Raw genomic sequence first — 19,722 nt, 5'->3', positions numbered from 1 at the left:
TTTCATTTATAGTTTCAGCTCCTCAAATTTAAATTTAAAAATAATTTATTGATCCCAAAAGGGAGTAAATAAATAACAATAATAAATTTGCACTAACTGTTATGGATTATTCCTGTATTTTCTTATTTTATCTCATTCTAATCATGAATGACTGTTGTAGACACATTAATGCAAATAATAAAGTTTTTAAGTTGCATAATTCCTTAAAGTCATTGAGAAACTTAAGAGAAAGAATATACTTTAATATAATTGTGAATAAACACAATTAAATTAAAATTAATTAATTGTTTCTAGTTTCTCCAGATATTCAGATTTTGTATATATAAAAAAAACTGGTTGTCTTTCACCACTGTGTGATAAATGAAACAAATATTGAATTTGTTGCAACTATAAAGTCACTTTTCTCATCTAAAAGCTAAAAAGAGTCTCAGCCTTGAAAAATAGTTTTGAACTTCTAGGAAAGAAAATAAATCACTTTTCAATTAAACCTTTTAGTTTGTGATAATAGCATGAAATGTGAAAGGATAAAAAGTTAAATTACAGCTAAAATCATAGAAATTCGAGGTATTTCTGATTAATATTTTAGACATGTAGTGGAAATATACGAGAGCTTTGAATAATTATTTCTGAATTCTCCTGAGAATCTCATGGCAACATTTTCCTTTCCATTCCTGCCTTTCCTGTTTGTCTTCTGTGGAAATGCGGCGTGTTATTAACTCGGCGATATTCATGAATCCTGCCCAGGCATATAAACTGATCATTACCGACAGCGCTAAACGCTCAGGACAGCTCTATTTCCCATTAAACCTCGTTTCCCTGCAGGGTTCTGCAGGAACCACTGGACTCGTCTCATCTCCGTCTCCTTTCCTTCAGTTTATGTTGTTGACACAAACAATCACTAAACCTGCTGCTTTGAGCTCCTAATTAATGCTGTTTAAGATGCAAAGCAGGAACATTATGCTGGAAAAATAATAACAATAATCAGAATATTTATTCAGTTATCCCATTAGCATCTGAAAGAAATAAACTCCCCAAAAAAGAGATTTTACACGAGTAAAAATGGGATAAAACGTAAGAATTTTTCTAAATATATTCAGGTTTTTGAAAATTTCTTATATCTTAAAGCTTTTCCCCAAAACATGTTAAACCAAAAAGAAAATGTCAGTTTAGACCAATTATTAATTTACTCTGTAGAAAAACCAGAATGTTTGAAATATAAAGCATAAATTTATTGAAAAAGGAGCAACATGTGAAATTCTTGAAATTCATACAAGGTGCAATCGTGCAATGAAAAAAGAGTAAATTTAAAAAGGACAGTTCTGACATTGACAAATCTAAAATTTGAAAGAAAAAAAGTCAGAAATTTTGAGTTTAATTTTCAAAAGTTGAAAATGTTCAAATTTTGTCAATTTTCTGAGTTTCCAAAGTATAAAATTTTCAACTTTTGAACTAAAAAATGTCCAGGTTTTTTCTAAAAAAATTCTTTTTTTGATTAACATCAAGTTTTCTTCATTTTTTTCTCATAAATTTTTGAACTCTTCAAACTCAGAAATGTTCAAATTTCCTTGGACAATTTCTGAGATGAATCTAAAAAAATTTTTTTTCTCGAAAATTTTACAGTGCAGGAACTCAAAAATTGTCTTTGTTTGTCTAAAAAATTTCTGAGATTAATCTCAACATTTCTGAGTTTTTCTTCACATTTTTTTTACTTTGGAGCTCAGAAATGACCACATATTTCCTAGAAAATTTCCAAGATTAATCCTAAGATTTCTCCTATTTTTGGTGGAAATTTACTCTCCCTTTTTTTTTTTTTTCTAAATTTAGTTTGGAAACAAACTATCTTTGCTTCAAATATCAAAATTGGTTCTCTCATTTCATTGCACGTTTGAGGTTTTAATGCACAAATTATTCAAACGTCTGAATGAAAATGCTTTGAAAAACATAAAACCATACAGAGTTATTATGCAAGATGTAATCAAATGATGTCACAGTTTGTCATTCAGAGGAATTTGAAGACGAAATGACCAGGAAACAATAAAAAGGCGTTGTTTCCCGGTTTGCCACATGAGGGCGCTGTTACACAAACATACATAAACACGTAATCACTTTGATAAACCAGAGAAGACCTGCGACGTTTCAGTGACGTCGCGCTGATATATACAAAGTTTTCACAAAGCAGAACCATTCATTTCATTTTGAGCTGCTTTAAAGCCTTTCCCCCTCTTAAATAAAATATTAGTTTTCTTTTCTTGCCGTTGAAGTGAGAAATGCGGCTCAGTTGGGCCATCAGGTTCCGTCTCTCAGCCAGAAACTGGATCTGACATTTCATGTCCGCTTTGTATCGCTTTGACATTTGAAAAAGAAAAAAAGAAAAAAAAAACATGATACTGATTGCTCAAGCACACAGATAAGAAGAACTGATCCAAATCGTAAGCCGCTGTTTCCATGGCAACGTCAGTGTTGACAACGCAGTGGAAACGGGGAGTTTGTTGTTGTTGTTGTTGTTGTTGTTTTTCACGGCTCTTTATTCTGGATTTTCATAAGAGAAATAAAGTTAAATGAAAGAGTCTATTGTTTAGCTTTTTTTAAATCAGTTGGAGAAATTAATATTATTCTCAGCCGAGTTTAAATGTTTTTTAAATGTAATTTTTTTTATCAAATCTTGAGCAACATTTCAGTGGGAGCATCTTGAAAATTTTATGTAGGAACAAATAAGACATCAGATTTGTTTTCTGCTGAGCTTTGAAAACTGTAGAGAATCTGGTTAAAAAATATATTCAGTATTCAAAGAGAAATTAATGTGATATTGATTCAGATTTCCAAATTAATATAAAAAATAATTTTTTTAAAATATTTTTATTTATGCATCTTTTTATGTATGGCTTTCTGGTCAGGGTGCTGTACAAAATGAGAGAAGCCATTGTAAAAAAAAAAAAAATAAAATAACAATAGATGTATTAGTTCTACTGAAGGAACATGTTATTGCTGTCAGTAATAAAAAAATTTTTTTATACGTTTTTAGATTTTATGACAGTTTTTTGTGACAGTTTAATATGAGGCAGATAATTAGTGAAAATAAGAACTAGCTTCTGTTTCTTTTCTTCCAGTGAAATTTAGAAACAACCAATCAGAGCCAGGAGGCGGGTCTTACTGCTGTCATTCACCTCCTGTCGTCCCCTTTGCCCTCTGCTATGCCGCAGCTAGCATAGCCGATTGTGAATGCTAAAGCTAGTTTGCGTAGCCCCCGATGGCAGCGGATAAACGGTTTTCCTGTAACGGTAAGTTGTTTCTCTGGTGCGAGTACATGAGTATGATTGATAGCGCTAAGCCCCGCCTCCTCGCTCTGATTGGCCAGTTCAGAGAGGAAGTGGAGGAGATGGATCTTTTCACAGATTATCTCATATTATTCTGTCACAACATAATGATATTTTTAACATATGTAAAAAATAAATATTTTTTTATAAAAGTTACAAACTGCAGCTTTAAGCTCCGTAAGAAAAATATTCCTGAACAGTCTGGGAGAAAATACCAAAAATAACAAAAAAATATTTTAAACTCTACCCTCCTGATTTAAAAACGCATATTTGGGGAAACGATGAGATTTATTTTTGTCTTTTGAAGTAAAGCCGCCTTGGACAAAACTGAAGTTGTGGCTCGTATAATCGCTGTGAGGAGTGGAGCTAAGGACCAGATTTATCACAGAGTAACCGTTCTGCATGTGGTTAATGGACGAGTCGCCCTCGGCTCTACAGCGCGCTGTAATTAACGGTTCCACTGGTTGAATTTAAAATATGATTAGTGCGAAACAACTACTCCTCAGAGGCAGATCGCTGAACAGCAGCACTTTCTCCAAGGGTTCATTTCGTCCTCTCTAAACTCAGCCTCCATCATCTCCGCCGTCTGATTGCACCTTTTAGGGTTTTATTCATGAGAAAGGAGCGGGTTCATTCAGCAATACCTTCTGAAATATGTTCTTTACTTTACAGAAAAGGCCTAGCTGAACACTCTGCTTTAGCTAAATAAAGTTCTGTGTCCAATCAATGAAGCAAAAAAAATGAATAAAATACAGACATATAAAATAAATATGTGGATTAGTAGCTCATATTCACATTTAGTCAGGTTGGTTCAGTTTTTTCCCTCTTAATTCATGAAATCATCATTTGGAAACTGCTTGTAAACTAAATATCTAGATCCAAACTAAATATTAATTTTACAAGATTGCTCAGTTTGAAGCTGAATATTTAACCTGTTGGTAATTATTTAGCTTAAAACTGTGACTTTTATAAATATGCTCATTTGTTTTTCTTCTGTGAGAAACAAATTATTTAGCCCAATAATGGGCTAAATAACCCAAGTTATTGCTGCTAACTGTGTAGCATTAAAAAAAAACTAAAATAGACTAACATTATATTGAAGCACCACTGAGCTGTTTGAGAAGCTTTCAAATAATATATTTAGTCTTGAACTGTTCCACTTTTTCTGTGCATATTCCTTTAATGATTATCAACTATAGTTTGCTTTAAAATGAAAATGATACGAGACACTGTTGCATATCTGTCTGATCTTGTGCGTAATTAGTTGTATTTTTAAGTTCCCAGTAACTTTCATTATCCTGTGAGCTTCAGATGTGATGCTCCTGATCACAGCTGGCGTCTGGACACACAAACATCTGCTTCAGGTTCTCCTTTGCATCCAATCAACAGGGCACAGATGCTGCTTGTCAACCGCATCACTCTCACAGAAGGTTTCTCTTGAAATGTACATTTTCTGCTTCGTGATGAGCTCGTTAAGCCTCATTGTTCCAAAGCGTTACTGGCAGAACGACCGACAATAAAAACGACCATGTGGGACCAATCAATGCTTGGCTACTTTGATTCCCTTCTGCAAACAAACCAGATTTCACGTGGTTTGCTTTCGTCAATGTTCCTGACCTGAATACTGTGCTGTACTTCCACAGCACCCATGTCAATACACAGATTCATTACAGACGGTGAACAGCTGCTAATCTATAAAGCTATTTTCAGAAAGAAGAACTGAATGAGAGAAGCAATGAGTTGTTTGACTATCAGATGCTGACCTCTTTGTGATTTCATTGTGCGCCGTGTTGTGGCAGCAAAAGTGTGTCACCCTGCAACAGCTTGGGCGCACCGTCGGACGCCAGGGCAACTGGGGCGGACAATTAAAACTGGGCAAACCCAGAGGACAGGAAACCATCGGACAGGGTCTGGCATGGTTAAGTTGCTCGTGTCTATTTCAGACGATGGTCTCAGGCTCGAGTCTGTGCAGAAAGGATCACAAAAGGTTTTTCAGAGCAAGAGAAGGAAGGTGATAAACATGGCCACCTTGAGGCGACAACCGAGATCCAGAACCGGTTCGACTCGACAAGACCGGGGATCGTGCTCCTCAACTGCGTCTTGTCCAGTCTTCTCTGGAGCCTACAGTGACCAGGAGGACGAGTGTCCACTGCGCCGCCAGTCCTCCCCGGTCCTAAAGGGCTCTCTTTCCAGTCTTCGTAGCGCCACCAGTCCAAGTTCAAAAGGCTCCTTCCCCAGCCTTCAAGGATCCGTTCCGTGTCTGCAAAGTTCTTTGCCAAGTCTTCAAGGATCTTTGCCAAGCCTCCAAGGCTCGCTACCCAACCTTAGGAGATCGATTTCTCAGCTGAAGAGGCGGTCGCTGGGCAGTCTGGAGAACGCCAGGCCCAATGAGTGGACGGCAAGTCTCCACAGTTGCAATGGTAGTTCAAGTGACGAAGATGGCAGCTGGGATACCAACAGCTGGAGCTCAGGGGCCACCTGCCTCTTACGGACGCCCATCAGTCAAGAAAGCAGCCAAGCTTCGAGGGAATCGGACGGTAAAAGTTGCCCTGCTGACCAAACGTCCTCTGGCGCCAAATCTGAGGACGAAATAATTTACCAGAACATTGTTTTTTCACGTAAGGCTGAAAACAAACCAGAATCCACTCTGGTAAAGGCTGTGCAGCAAAAAGACACCTCTTCATGCCCAAGTAAGAAGGCCTCTACAGTTTTGCCACCTCAGCAAGACAAAAAGGCAGCAGACAGGCGCAAGTTCTCCCAGTTTCTGAACGAAGTGACCTGCAGGGTGTTGAAAACTGATGGTGAGTCTCCTCAACAACCGCCCACGCCTCTCCATCATGACAAACCTCTACCAGCGCCAGCAGTGGCTCGGCTGCCCCTTTACCCCGACCCAATGAATCCTCCGCCACTCTCTACATTGGCCACAAACTTGTGGTACAGCCCTACCAGCTGTAACCTTCAAACCATCAGGGAATACGACTCCAAAGACCTGAAAAACTGCATCCACCAGTGGAGCAAGACGCTTCCTAGCTGCAAAGTTTTGGAGCCTGAGGAAGTGCTAAGAAAATTAAAGAGTGAAAGTCTCTCCAAACCAGAGCACCATGTAAAGATATGTACAAAGATCCAGACGCAGCCGACCACTGGGAGGTTTTATCTGGAGACGGACATTGACAGAGTGAGGCGGCTGGATGAGCTTGTCGCTAATGGCACCCTGGGGAGAGAAAAGAGCCTGAACAGTTTGGAGAAAGGAAAGGAGAGAGGAAACCGGATTCCATGGGAGAGAAACGGAGGCTTGGGATCAGAGAAAGACAGGAAGGACCGAGAGAAGAGAAAAGATTACCCATGGGAGCGAGATCGAGGAGGAGAGAAAGGCAGACAGAGTGACAGAGAGAGAGAAAAACCTCCCTGGGAGCAAAAGGCGGAAAGAGGGAGAGAAAAGGACAAGAAAGCGGGATTTCCAAGTTATGAGCAGCGTCCGTGTCAGCCGTGTCCAGTTTTCAGCTGGCCAGAAGGATTTCCTAGAGTCTCCTACAGGTCTACGTCTCTGCCCCGGCCTGCGAACATCTCTGTGAGTACATCCGGACAACCGATCGATCGGTTTGTCACCGACTTCTGTCTGACGTTCACGCGTTTTAGTCAAGTTCAATCAACTTTATTGGTACAGCAATTCAAAATGCTTTACACCATAAAAACATTAAGCATTACTTCAACATATTTTTACTTAACAAAAAGTATCCAAGAAGTTACTCAAGTCAGAGTAAAAAAGTATTTGGTGAAAAGTTTAATCAAGTACTGAATAACTGATCAAATTATCAATCATTTCTGCAGCTGTGTGTCTGGTGAATTTCTGGTTAAAACATGTTTGTTTTTCATTCAGTGGACAGAAAACCCAGAAATTTTACTCAAGAGCAGCGATACTTCAAAATAAAATTACAGCTACTTTTTACTTTTACTTGAGTTAAAATATGAAAATATGTTGAAGTGGTGCTGCTCTTACTATTTTTGGGTGCTCTGTCCTCGTCTGTCAGACGCCAAATGGTGGAATAATATCTAATAAAGCTTTATAAGCGCTGGTGTCCAAAGTGCGGCCCGGGGGCCATTTATGGCCCCTGGACTGATTTTGTACGGCCCCCAACTGGAGTTCAAAAATGATACAAATTTGGCCTGTTTAATTTATTCAATTGAGCCCAAAAGAAACTAAATCGATTTTTCTTTTAATACAACAAACATGCAGGGTAGTAAAAAGTAATACATTTCTGCCAAAAATTTCACAAGTTTTGAGAGTAAGCTAAAAAAATTTCTAAAAAAAAACAAGGAAATTTGGTAGAAAAAAAATCAAATTTTTAGACTGCCAGAAATTTTCTTGAAAATAAAACAACAAAACTACGAAATTCTCCGAAATTCTCTAGAAAAAAAAATAAAAAGATTGATAGAAAAAAAATCTAATTTCTGGAATAACATCAGAAATATTCTAAAAAAAATCAAAATGTAGAAAATTCCTGAAATTAATTACAAAATTTCAGAGTTTTTTCCAGAAATTTACTCCTTTTTTCCAATTACCCTAATACAACGTCGTAAAAATCCCTTTCAGATTTTGGATCTAAAATAAATATCGGACTTCTTTATTAGATTCATTTAAGGTTGATGTTTTTTGTCGACTTTGGAGTCAAATATTTTGGCCCACATTGCAAAGCTTTGGACTCCTCCTGTTAGAAGCAAATCAAACATCCAGAGGTGATGAATGCGTATTTTGTTCCCAGTTTATTGGCTCCATTTTTCCAGGCTGCCCTCTGCAGAGCAGGAGGCTGGATGGAGGGATGGATGGAGGGGGGATTTCTCTGCTGTCTCATTCAGGGGCTGTATGAGTCATCCTGCTGTATCATTCACTATGTTTGTAACACCCACACCGCAGCCCGGCTACACGCGCTCACAAACGCTCTCCCTGCTCCCATAAACTGCATGTTCCTGCTGCGTACCTGTGACATTTATTAATACACCGTACTGATTCCTCCACATTAAACCCCAGGGGCTGGCTGGAGCCGTGCCTGCACACAAACATTCTCCAAAAACACACACAGAAACGTGTTTTATCACTCATATGTTGGTTCTGCACCAGAAATACCAAATATTTTAGCCGATACGTGTCTGTAAACCTTCGTTTCATGCATAATGCATGGCCACAAACACGACTTGCTTTCCTGTTTTCCTTGCTGATACATAATGCTGCATTCGTGCAGGCGCCACTTTGAATCAGGATGTAACTTTACAATAGGTGGCTAATAAATATGTGATTCATTCATTTACAAACATTTTATAAATCATCAATGACTGTTTATTATGTATTTATTAAGGGTGATAAGGAGACAAAATCTATCAGTTTCTTGAGCCAAATCTGCTAAACATTTAGCATTTACAAATGCATATTGTGGCTTTATGTCACAATAATAGCTATGCTAATTTAGCATGTTTTAATTAAGCATAGATTATATGCTAATGTCTTTTAGCATGTAATCTCCTTCTCCCCTTTATTTAATGCTTAATAAGCAGTTATTAATGGGGATGGACGGTATATCGGCGCCAACTTCGGGATCGGCCGATACTTGTCATATTTTAAAGTATCGGTTTGGTAAATAAAACTGCGCTGATGTGAATAACCAAATTATTTTTATCTTGTCGCCTTCTGTTATATATAAAAAGTGGTGAAATATATAAAATATTGGTAAATATTGGTAGTTGGATATAAAAGCAATATTAAAATTGGATATCGGCTCAAATTTTCAGATTGGTGCATCCGCAGTTATTAATGGTTTATAAAGCATTCATGGATTAATTAATGACATTTCTTTGCCTGTTTATTATCCATAGGGTCAGAAATAAAGACCTAAATCTAATTTTGGATCGGTGTATCGTGTCGTGTCCAGGACACTTGGAATCCAAATTTATTTACCTTTTCACTTATTTTCCTTTAAGTTTTTTTGTTTTTCTGCGTTCCGATAAGTAAAAAAAAACCTAATTTATCAGCTTTTGGTACTTTCTCTGCCTCTGCAGTACAGCATAAATAAATTCCAGTAATCAGCTACAACAGTAACATTAAAATCGTATATTAATATCGGCCCAAATCCCCAGTTATTAATAATGAATTATAAAGCCTTCATACATTAATTGATAACATTTCTGTTCACTTATTAGCCATAAAGCTGTCAGAAATAAACATAAAGACCTAATTCTAATTCAAACCACACTTGGAATCCAAATTTATTTACCTGTTCACTTATTTTCCTTTAATTCTTTTTGTTTTTCTGTGTTTCTGATAAGTAAATAAACCCTAATCGATCAGCTTGGGTACTTTCTCTCTGCCTCTGCAGCACAGCATAAACATATCTTCTGTTCCCCTCCTTCTTCCATACAGAGAGTAAAATAATGGATATATTTGTTTGCTGAGGCGCAGAGACCCTTTAAACAGCAGATAAGAGGTGCAGCAGCAGATAAATCTGCCTGATAAATGCACGCAATCATTTCATCCCGTGTTCTTCTCCTCCTCCCAGGAATCTGATGGAGAGATGCGGCACGACAAGAGGTAAGCCACTTCCACTGTTACCTCCTCCCTCCATCACTCCCACAGCTCCTCCTCCTCCATTCAGTTCGCGGATCTGCCCCTCTCTCCGTTTTCTCCTCTCCGCCGAGTCTCCAGTCAGAATTGGAGGAGTCTTTTTTTTTTCTAAATGCAATAAGCTCCGAGGAGGGATTTTTGTGATCTTATCTTTCCGAAAATGAGGCGAAAAGCTCCTAAGCGGTAAGGCTGTGATCCGGACATGACTGAGTGTAGTTGCTGTGTCACATAGTGATTGTTTGGAGCGCGGTTCGGTTCTTCTGCTGCCCATGTGTTGCATAGAGACAGGGCGCCTGCAGAGACGCAAACGGTGCGCTACGATGACGGCAGGATGGGGAGTAAATTCAGTTTAACTGCTTCTAAGTCACTGCAGCAGAAACAGCTGACGGTTAGTTTCACTTGCAGCAAATCTGCGCTTATTTATTCAATTATTCAATTATTTATTATCTGCTGTCACTATGATTTTATTAGTGTGCGAATGATGAGGCGCCAAGTGTTCCTCACAGCCCTCAATTAGCTGCTGTATTGACGGGGAAGATGATGCCACAGAGAGGCAATTACAGCTGAACAAGCACATCATGAGCAAGAAAAAACTAAAAAGTTCCTCTCACCTGGTGCAGACTAAATACGTGTTTAGCTTAAAACTGTGGGTGTGAATGAGAGCTAAACATCTGAACACAACAAAGTGAATACAGCTTGTAAGTTTGTAAAAGAAATATTTAATTTGGTAACAAAATATTTAGTTTGCATCTAAATATTTAGATTGTAAAAAGAATGTGAAGCTTGTTAACTAAATATTTAGTTTGGAACTGCAGCATTTGTTTAGTTTGGAGATAAATGTCTAGTTTTTAAATTGAAAACAGCTTGTAAGTTTGTAAACTAAAAAAATACTTTGGTAACCAGATATTGAATTTCCAAGAGAAATATATAACTTGATATCTAAATATTTAGTTTGCATCTAAATATTTAGATTATAAACAAAATGTTAAGCTTGGTAATTAAATATTTAGTTGAAACTGGCATTTATATATAAATGAGAGCTAAACATTTAGTTTAAATATTTAGTTTTTAAGCAAAACATTTAGTTTGTAAAAGTAAAATTTAGCTTGTTAATTAAATATTCAGTTTGAAATTGTGGTAGTTGTATATGAATGTTTTAGTGATATTTTAAATATCTTAAAATGTTAATAAATATTATTGTCTAGTTTCTAGTGCAAATATCTTAGTTCACTTGTAACTAAATTACTCAGCAAGATACAGCTTGTTTAAGTCAATAATTATTGAATATTGATTAAAAACATACTAGGTCTGTTGATTCTTTTCCTCTTGTAACATAGAAAAAACGTCTTATTTTCTATGTGTTGTTTTCAAAATGTCCTCCATTTTTATAAACCCTGCTTTGGTGTTTTTAGTTCATCATTGGTCAATAAATGGCAAACAGTTATTGATTGATTGATTGATTTTAAGGAAGTATTAACATAAAACAAGCTTCTATATTTTGCTGAAAAGTTACTTGTAACTTAGTTTTTGTCTTATTTCAAGTTGACTAAGATATTTAGAATATAAACTCGACTAAGAATACTTGGTAAGAGTTTGTTTTTGCAGTGCATTTACTTCGATTTTCCAAATACACTCTTTTTTTGTGATCTATTACAAATTCAAAATATAATTCAAAAATATTTCACTGATCATAAAGGGAAATTAAATGTTGTAAGTCAAACAGTCAGATTCTTCAGAGAGTTATTGTAGAAAGATTCCTCGTAGCAGTCTGTATTACAGCGAATCTGAAGAAGCCTCTGACTGAACACACTCTGTTTTCCCATCAAAGTTTTGCCATCACATATGACAAAATGTAAGAAAGCTTAAATGGTTTTAAAACTTTTTCAAGGCAGTAAAACGGGTAGAGCAGCTTATTGAGACATTAAACCTTTTGATTAGACCTCTACAAATGTTTCACCTCCACTTTCGACTTTATTAAAACTGTCAACACCTGTAAGACGTCACAAACCCAGGATTTGAGAAAACTGCTTAAAGTGTCTTTGTTTATCCGTCTGCAGGCTTTCGCTAAGCCGGGCACGTAGCCCACAGAAGCAGATGCTCTGTGAAGTCTCCCTTCAGGTTCGCCTGGAGCAGTTTACCACCTCCTTGCTCTTTCATTCTCCTGCCTAATTATTTCCAAGACAGGAAGATCAGAGATTTACGCAGGCACCGTTTCTGAGGGAGGGCTACTGTAGCATCCGAAACGGGTCTCTGAACGACCCGTGTTGGAGAAAACTCCGGAGATTTTGGATGTTTTTGCTTCTTTTCTTCAGCGTGTGAGAGAGAAGGTGCACCGGTGTTTGAATCTTTTAAATTATTTTTATTTTGACTTGTCGCTCAGTCGCCCTCGTCACTCCAACGACTGATTCTGATTATCATTATTGTAAAAGTTACACAGTAAAAATTAACTACAATAATTTGGTTTGTGTTAAGGAAGAATCAACATTTGCTTAGCCTGTCAAAGAAAAAATGGAGGTGAAACATTTGTAGAGGTCTAATCAAAAGGTTATGCAGGGAAAAATAATTTCATAAAAAGCTAATGAATACATTCATGAACACAAAATGAATGTTATTGTATCCATAATTTCATTTTGTTTCATTCAGTTTAATAAAAGCATGACAGTTCCAGTTAGTCATAGTCTTTCCTTATTAATTACCGTTTTATAAATGTCAGTTTTCGTCCTATTTTTCATTTAAGTTTGATATTTCAAGCTTGTGAATAAGTTGGTTCAGTCCGTTTTGTTTTGAAGGTTTCGAGGAAAGCTTTAACTTCCTGTCTCATGCCTTACACTGCAAAAACAAAGTTTTACCAAGTATTTTTGGTCTAGTTTCTAGTGCTAATATCTTAGTACTCTTGAAATAAGACAAAGGTAACAAGTAACTTTTCAGCAAGACATAGGAGCTTCTTTTAAGTCAATATCTAAATATCTGTCACAAATTGTTGACTTAAAACAAGCTCTTATTTTGTTGCTAAAAAGCTACTTGGAAGTTAGTTTGGGTTTCAGACAATTGCACTGGAAACTAAACATGGGAAATACTTCATAAAAATTTGTATTTTTGGTTTCTGAATACTAAGACAACAAAGCAAGTGTCTCTTCCAAAGTGACACAGTGAAAAATAGCAGCTGACCAAACATGCTGGAGCTCCACTTGGGTTGCTAGGTAACGGCTGGGGTTGCTAGGTAACGGCTGGGCTAGGCTGGGGTTGCTAGGTAACGGCTGGAGTTGCTAGGTAACGGCGCAGTGCCCCTGGAATGTGACCCAACATGTTACAATCAAAATAATTCCCCAGTGGAATTAGCACTTTTTCATCAATATTAAGAAATTATTTGCTTCAAACAAGCTCCTATTTCTTCCTTCGGTACTTCCTCAGATGTTTCTTTATGTACAGTCTGTTTAATTACATGGATCTGTTCCTCATTCATGTGGAAAAACATTCATAAAACATTGTGTTTATACCCAACAGTCGGTCGTCTTACTTTGAATTTCCTCTCCCCGTTTTCTGCCAAATACAACTGTGCTAATTATCATCTAATGATTCAAACAATTTGAAAGATTTGGTAAATTTACTTCTTTGAGCAAAACCTGTGTGGATAACATCAGAACAAGACAAAGATAAATGCGTAAAATCAGGAAGCATCCTGCTGAGACTCCTGCTGTGGCCTCTAGCTGCGCTCTGACCTGCTCTAACGTACCATGAAATAAGCTTGCAACAGCCGTCAAAGACAACCAGAAGCTACTTCTTCACATGTTTGCAGAGTGCATGTGTTTGAAACTAAGATCATTATCAGCTCCAGCTAATTGATGCTGATAAGTTTTATCTTATTATGGATGTAAAAGGCACAATTATTTACTGTTATTTGTGCAACTTTTTAACATTTTGATGATTTCATGATTTTTGTTCAAGCTTGCAGTTCAGGATAATTTTATACGTTTCCATATCTAAAATTAGGAAATAATTTTAAAATTTGTAAAGATCTTTAAATTTTAATACAAATATCTCTAAAGTAGCAGCACAAAATTTTTGATTTGACTGCAAAAAATTACAAAAACCATTGAAAAATCTATCCTGTATATATGGAGGTGCAGATTCAGACACTAAAGGTTTTAGTTGTTGTCCAAAAATGATTTTAAGGTTTTATTTGTACCTTTTAATATTTTTAGATCCCAAAATGTTGTAATATTTGGACATCAAGACATAAAGTTTTCCTGCTTACCAGATCCTTACAGTTTATGCGCTGGAGTTTTTGATCAGCTATCCTCCTTCCAAAGTGTTGATATTGCACATCAGTTGCAGTAGTTGCCTCAAGGCAGCAAATCTGGTTGATTAATCACTGCTGTTGCTCCAGTGATTTAATCCCTAGAGGTGTTTTTCTGACATGAACAGGAGACAAACGTGTTTCTGGAGGGAAGAAACGTTTTGTATCCCCTCATGTAAAGCCTGAAACACGGTGAGGCGGCTGCAGCTCAGGAGGAAGGGTAAGCATTCAGTTGGTAGAAAACGCAGAAATGTTACTCCAGTAAGAGAAGAAATACTTCATAATACAAGTAAAAGTAAAAAGTGCAGCGAAGTAAAATTACTCCTAGATCACTTCCAGTTTACTACGATTCCTACAGTAAAAGCAGATATCATGAGTAGCGTAACATGGTTAGCTAGCAGAGTTAGCAATGGCGTCATTTAGCACAGCATTAGCTTATGCTAACTGACAAATCATGTTCCTGCCAAACAACAATACAAACACAGAACATTTAAAGGGCAGCAGTTATTTAGTTGTTTTGATAAAAATGCAACAATATCAACTACCTCAGTTTTCCTTCACACCAGTTGCTGGTGGATAATTACATGATTATGACTTGATCATTAACCTTCATATTGTTATTACATTTTCATTATCAAAATGCAGAAGTTTTCTCTAATTATAACCAAATAAATGATTGCACCCAACAAAAACGCAGCTCCAGTTATCCTTCTTGCAGTGATAAAATGCGTAACTATTTACAGAAGCTGATGTATTTGTGCTGTGAGTTCAGAGGAGACGGCACTGTGGTCATTAAAGTTTAAAGCCCTTATTTGGCCTCTGTGAGCGGCGTATGTTGCAGGTAGCAGCTCCCATACTGTAGCTTGTTCCCAGTAAATCAACATGCTAACGTCTCCCCCTTGTAAAAGGAGAATACATGTTGGCTGTTAGAGATCTTTATGCGTTCTCTCCGGCTCTGCTTCCAGAATTAAGCTGCAGCTGAGGCCATTATTGAGAAAAGCAGATGATGTGTTATTTTAATCATATCATTTTAACGGTGTTGTGTTTTACAGCCTTGCAGCCATTTATTGTAGCCTCTGTAGAGCATGCTGTCAAATAACCGTGACAAGTTCGAAGGCATTTCAGATTAATGGGTTCACTCGTACTTTCATCTGCACTACAAACCGGTCTGAAAACCTGTGAGGAAAGGGAATAGTGATTGATTTTCAAATCTTTTGCTGTCAAAATGTGTTCCATTTGCCAAAACAATACCTCAAGCACCATAATCTGTTTGTCTCTTAGAGAGTTGGGTCATTTAAAGGTGACCTATTCTCTGCACAGGTTAGGATGTGTCTATGGACTATAAAAACATTTTCTTTAAATTTATTGCAAACCATTCTTAGATAATGAGGCCACGGCAACCCCAACTCAATGTTTACACTCCCTCTTGAAAATGGCGGCAAACAGATGCACAATTATGCGACCGTACACCTTTAAAAATCAGAAGTAGAGCCTCCTGAAGTAGAATGCGGCAAGTGGTTTTTGGATGATAAGTCAGCAACAAACCACTGTACAGTGCATGCAGTGGTAAAACCAACTGACCAAATAAGCTGAAACTCAGCTTTGGTTGCTAGGTGATGGGTGGAACTCAGCTTCGGTTGCTAGGTGATGGGCGGAACTCAGCTTCAGTTGCTAGGCAACAGGCTGGGCTTCATTTGTGTTGCTACATTCTGGAGATTTTTTACCCTCTTTATTTTCCAGAGAGTAAACAACATTAAGTTATTGCCATAAAATTTTCTAGGTGTTCATTTTTGTATTTTTTTATGCTTGGGCTATTCTTAGAAGCAGCAGAGACCCAAATGGACGTACAAAAACTTTCAAACTGTGAATTTTGCATAATAGGTCCCCTTTAAAGCCCTCACTGTACCCAGCTGGGCAGCAGTAATTGTTTGCATATGAGGACAAAACAATTCAGGAACTATTCCTGTCCCTTTTTTGTGCTCCTTTCCTGCTACTAGTAGATAAGAAAACAACCATAGCAACAATATTAACCACGCTTACAGAAACAGTCATTGTTTCTTAAGCCAATGCTGAGAGGCAATTAAAAACAGTAAGAGTAGTCCTGGCATTAGAAGTGGCAGCCAGCATCAAAGCGTTTATTATGGCCTATTGTTGAACTGCTAGCCTGTCCGCTCTGATAAAACATGCTAAAGCATGCATAAAACAATTCCTCGGTCTGTTTTGATGCCATGCCTCCTTGGCTCTCAAGAAGACCCCTCAAATATTAAAAGCCATGAAATGTGGCAAAATGTTCTTGTGAGTGATCTTTTCCAATCGTTGGCGTTTTGAGACAGAGATCCTCCTTCTTGAGGTGAGCATCTAAAAGGTGCGATCTGCTGCAGCTACATCCCATAATGCTCAGAGAGAGTGCAATCACAGGTAAAGCAAAAAAAGAGAAAGTGAAATAATGACTTCTGGTGTGAGTTTCTAATTGTCAGGGTGACAGATTTATATATGGATGTTTTATTTAAACACATCAAACGAGATGTTGGCATTTCTGTGTCATAAACCAGAGCTGCACTCTGCAAAAAAAACAAAATCTTACCAAGTAATTTTGGTCTAGTTTCTAGTGCAAATATCTTAGTACTCTTAAAATAAAACAAAACTAACTTACAAGTAACTTTTCAACAAGAAATAAGAGCTTGTTTTAAGTCAATAATTCCTTAATAGTGATAAAAAAGTACTAGTTCCAAATCGCAGATTATTTCACCAACATGGGGAAAATGTCTTGTTATAAGTGAAATAATCTGCCAATTAACCCATTTAACAAACACTCAGAGAACTATGTTGTCTCCATGCAGCTCCTTGCATGGAAACGACAGTTTGAGAAATTCTGCTTTAAAATCTTAAATAAATCTGCGTCAGCTACAAGTCGTAGAAATAAGACCAAATCAAACTTTTTATGCCGCTAAAACCATGAGCTAGCCTCTTGATGATTAGATAACCTTCCCTATAAGTATCTTCACAGCAGCTTTGAGAAATTATGTTTTTATTTTATCAAGCCCTGTTAAATTATAGAAGATGTGTGGCCTTCAGTTTGTTCTGTTCATTTTTGACACCCATTGTGGAGAAGAGCTGCTTGCAATCCTCTTAACTAAAGTGGATTTTATCCATTTGAAAGAGCAGAGTTATTGTTCATTTGGACATTTTATCACATTGCTCGGAAACGTGTGTGTTTTGCACTGATAGCTGCAAGTCTCAGCAAATCTGATTTAATAAAGAGAGATGTGCAGCTCATAATTGCAAGTGACAGGTTATTAAGTTCTTACAGCGTGTGAGATCCGAGTTCAAGCCCCAGGAGATCAGTTGTAGTGTGTAAAGTAAATTAATGCAACTGCTCAGACTCTTCCAGCACAACATGTTGATTTTGAGTTTATTTAGATAGAAGTATCTCCAAAATTGCTTAAAAATTGAAGACCTGCCAACACAAAGACATAAAAATTAAGAGCTAGCCTCATGTCAAGTGGTTTTCCACCTTACTCAAGATTAGCCACTTAGCTTTTAGATATTTTCATGTTTTTTTGGCTCCTGTAAATTTTGTTTACTGACTACATAAATCTGCTCTCCAATGAGTTTGTCTTGTGCATCATCTTCCACAGCTGCTGTGAAAGAGCTGCAAGCGATCCACTTAAGAAAAATGATTACTATCCATTTGAAGGAAGTTTTTTCTTCGTTGTCTTACGTTGCACCACTAACAAATGCATGTTTACACATAACAACGAGCCTCAATCTGGCCTTAATGAATAGAGATGTTCACCTCACCCTTCAAAATGGCGGGTAATGGAGGAGATCCAAGCTCAAGCACCAGCACTGCTTCTGCAAAGCACAAAATAAGTCAATGCTACCAGCCAGGTGATGACACAGCAACATTATGACCAGGAATGTTATTAAAACAAGGATGTCTCTGAAATTATTTTTTAAAAATGGTTGTTTCTCTGGTGAAATTTTGCTCCTTTTTTTTTTTTTTTTACTTTTGGACAGTTATGATGCATAACCATTTCAACCAAGTGTTTGTTGTTTAACAACTTTAAACAGCTGAATTAGCATCTCAAAGTCTTGAATAACTCCTGAACTACGACCCCAAATTAAAAGGAAATTAAGAGCAATGCTTCATGGATTCGAAGAGCAGAGAAAGAAGCAGGATGTTCAAACCACCAAGCATCAAATCCCCTACTCCAGCATCTCTCTATAACACAAACAAACTGAGGTTTAAAAAGTAGAGACAAAAACAAACGAGGTGGAGTAGCAGTGTTTGCCAAAGGCTGCTGGTGTCATCACGATACTGTGGAATATCATCATCTGCTGCCTGGAAATTTAGCTGTTAGCATGTCATGTTAGCATCTTCAGTCAGAGGCTTCTTGAGGTTTGTTGCGAGACTGACTGCTACCAGACATCAACATCCACAATGACTCTGAAAAAACAAAGCATTCATCTCCCTTTGGGACGGTGTTGTTGAATTGAACTGAAGACAAATGTTAAAACAAATGTCATATTGCAAAACCCAGAGTTCCCAAAAATTGTACTCAAATAAAAGTAGCAGTACTTCAAAATATTTTAATGTTGAAGCAACTAAATACTCAAGTAAGAGTCAAAAAGTAATTGAGTTACTCAATTACAGAGCAACTGATCAAATCATGAATCATTTAATGTTTAAAACTTACATCATCAGAACCAAAATATAAAGTTAAGAGGAAATTTTGGTATTTTAAGGACCAAAATGACAATAATTCTCATAAAAAAAAAAAATAATAACATTTTTCTAAATCAGTTTCTTTCAATAAAAAAACTGACAAATTTAACAAAAACTGCAGCTTACTCAAGTAAAAGTAATTGAGTAAATGTGACTAGTTACTACCCTACTCTGGCTAAAGCCAGTAAAATAAAGAGACTACCTTAAACAAAGTAGCAGATTTGGGAAATTACATCATGTTGTTACACTATATGTTAATTTCTTTTTATGTGTTTTCAGCTTTTCAAAAAAAAATTAAATGCAGAAGACATTTGTCTTTAAAATGATCTATAAACATGTCTCTTAACTAAAACAGATGCTCTACATTTGGAGGAATGATTTTTTTTCTCTCTCTCTGCAAACATGTCGCCTTGCAAATGCATGTTTGCACTGATAGCAACAAGTCTCCACAAATCTGGCTAGACGAAGAGAGACGTGCGCCTCACGCTCACAAGTGACAGGTTATTAGGTTCCTACGATGTGGGAGATCCAAGTTCAAGCAGAGGAAGCAGAAACCCACATGCATTAATCATAACTGATTTATTGAGAAATAACCTCAGAGGGCAGCTGGTCAATTTCTCTGTGCCCCACAGGGCACTGCGGTTTGCTGCTGCTGCATTAATATCCTCACAGCAAGACAAATCATTTACCAATTCACTTTAAAAGTGAACATAAGACAAAAATGTTAGATTTAGTTTCAGTATCTTTTAAACAGGTGATTAAAGACATTAGA

This window comes from Poecilia mexicana, unplaced genomic scaffold (assembly GCF_051168715.1).
Source record: "Poecilia mexicana isolate PSO_F unplaced genomic scaffold, ASM5116871v1 scaffold_22, whole genome shotgun sequence".
Lineage (NCBI taxonomy): Eukaryota > Metazoa > Chordata > Actinopteri > Cyprinodontiformes > Poeciliidae > Poecilia > Poecilia mexicana.
This window is presented reverse-complemented; position numbering follows the sequence as displayed.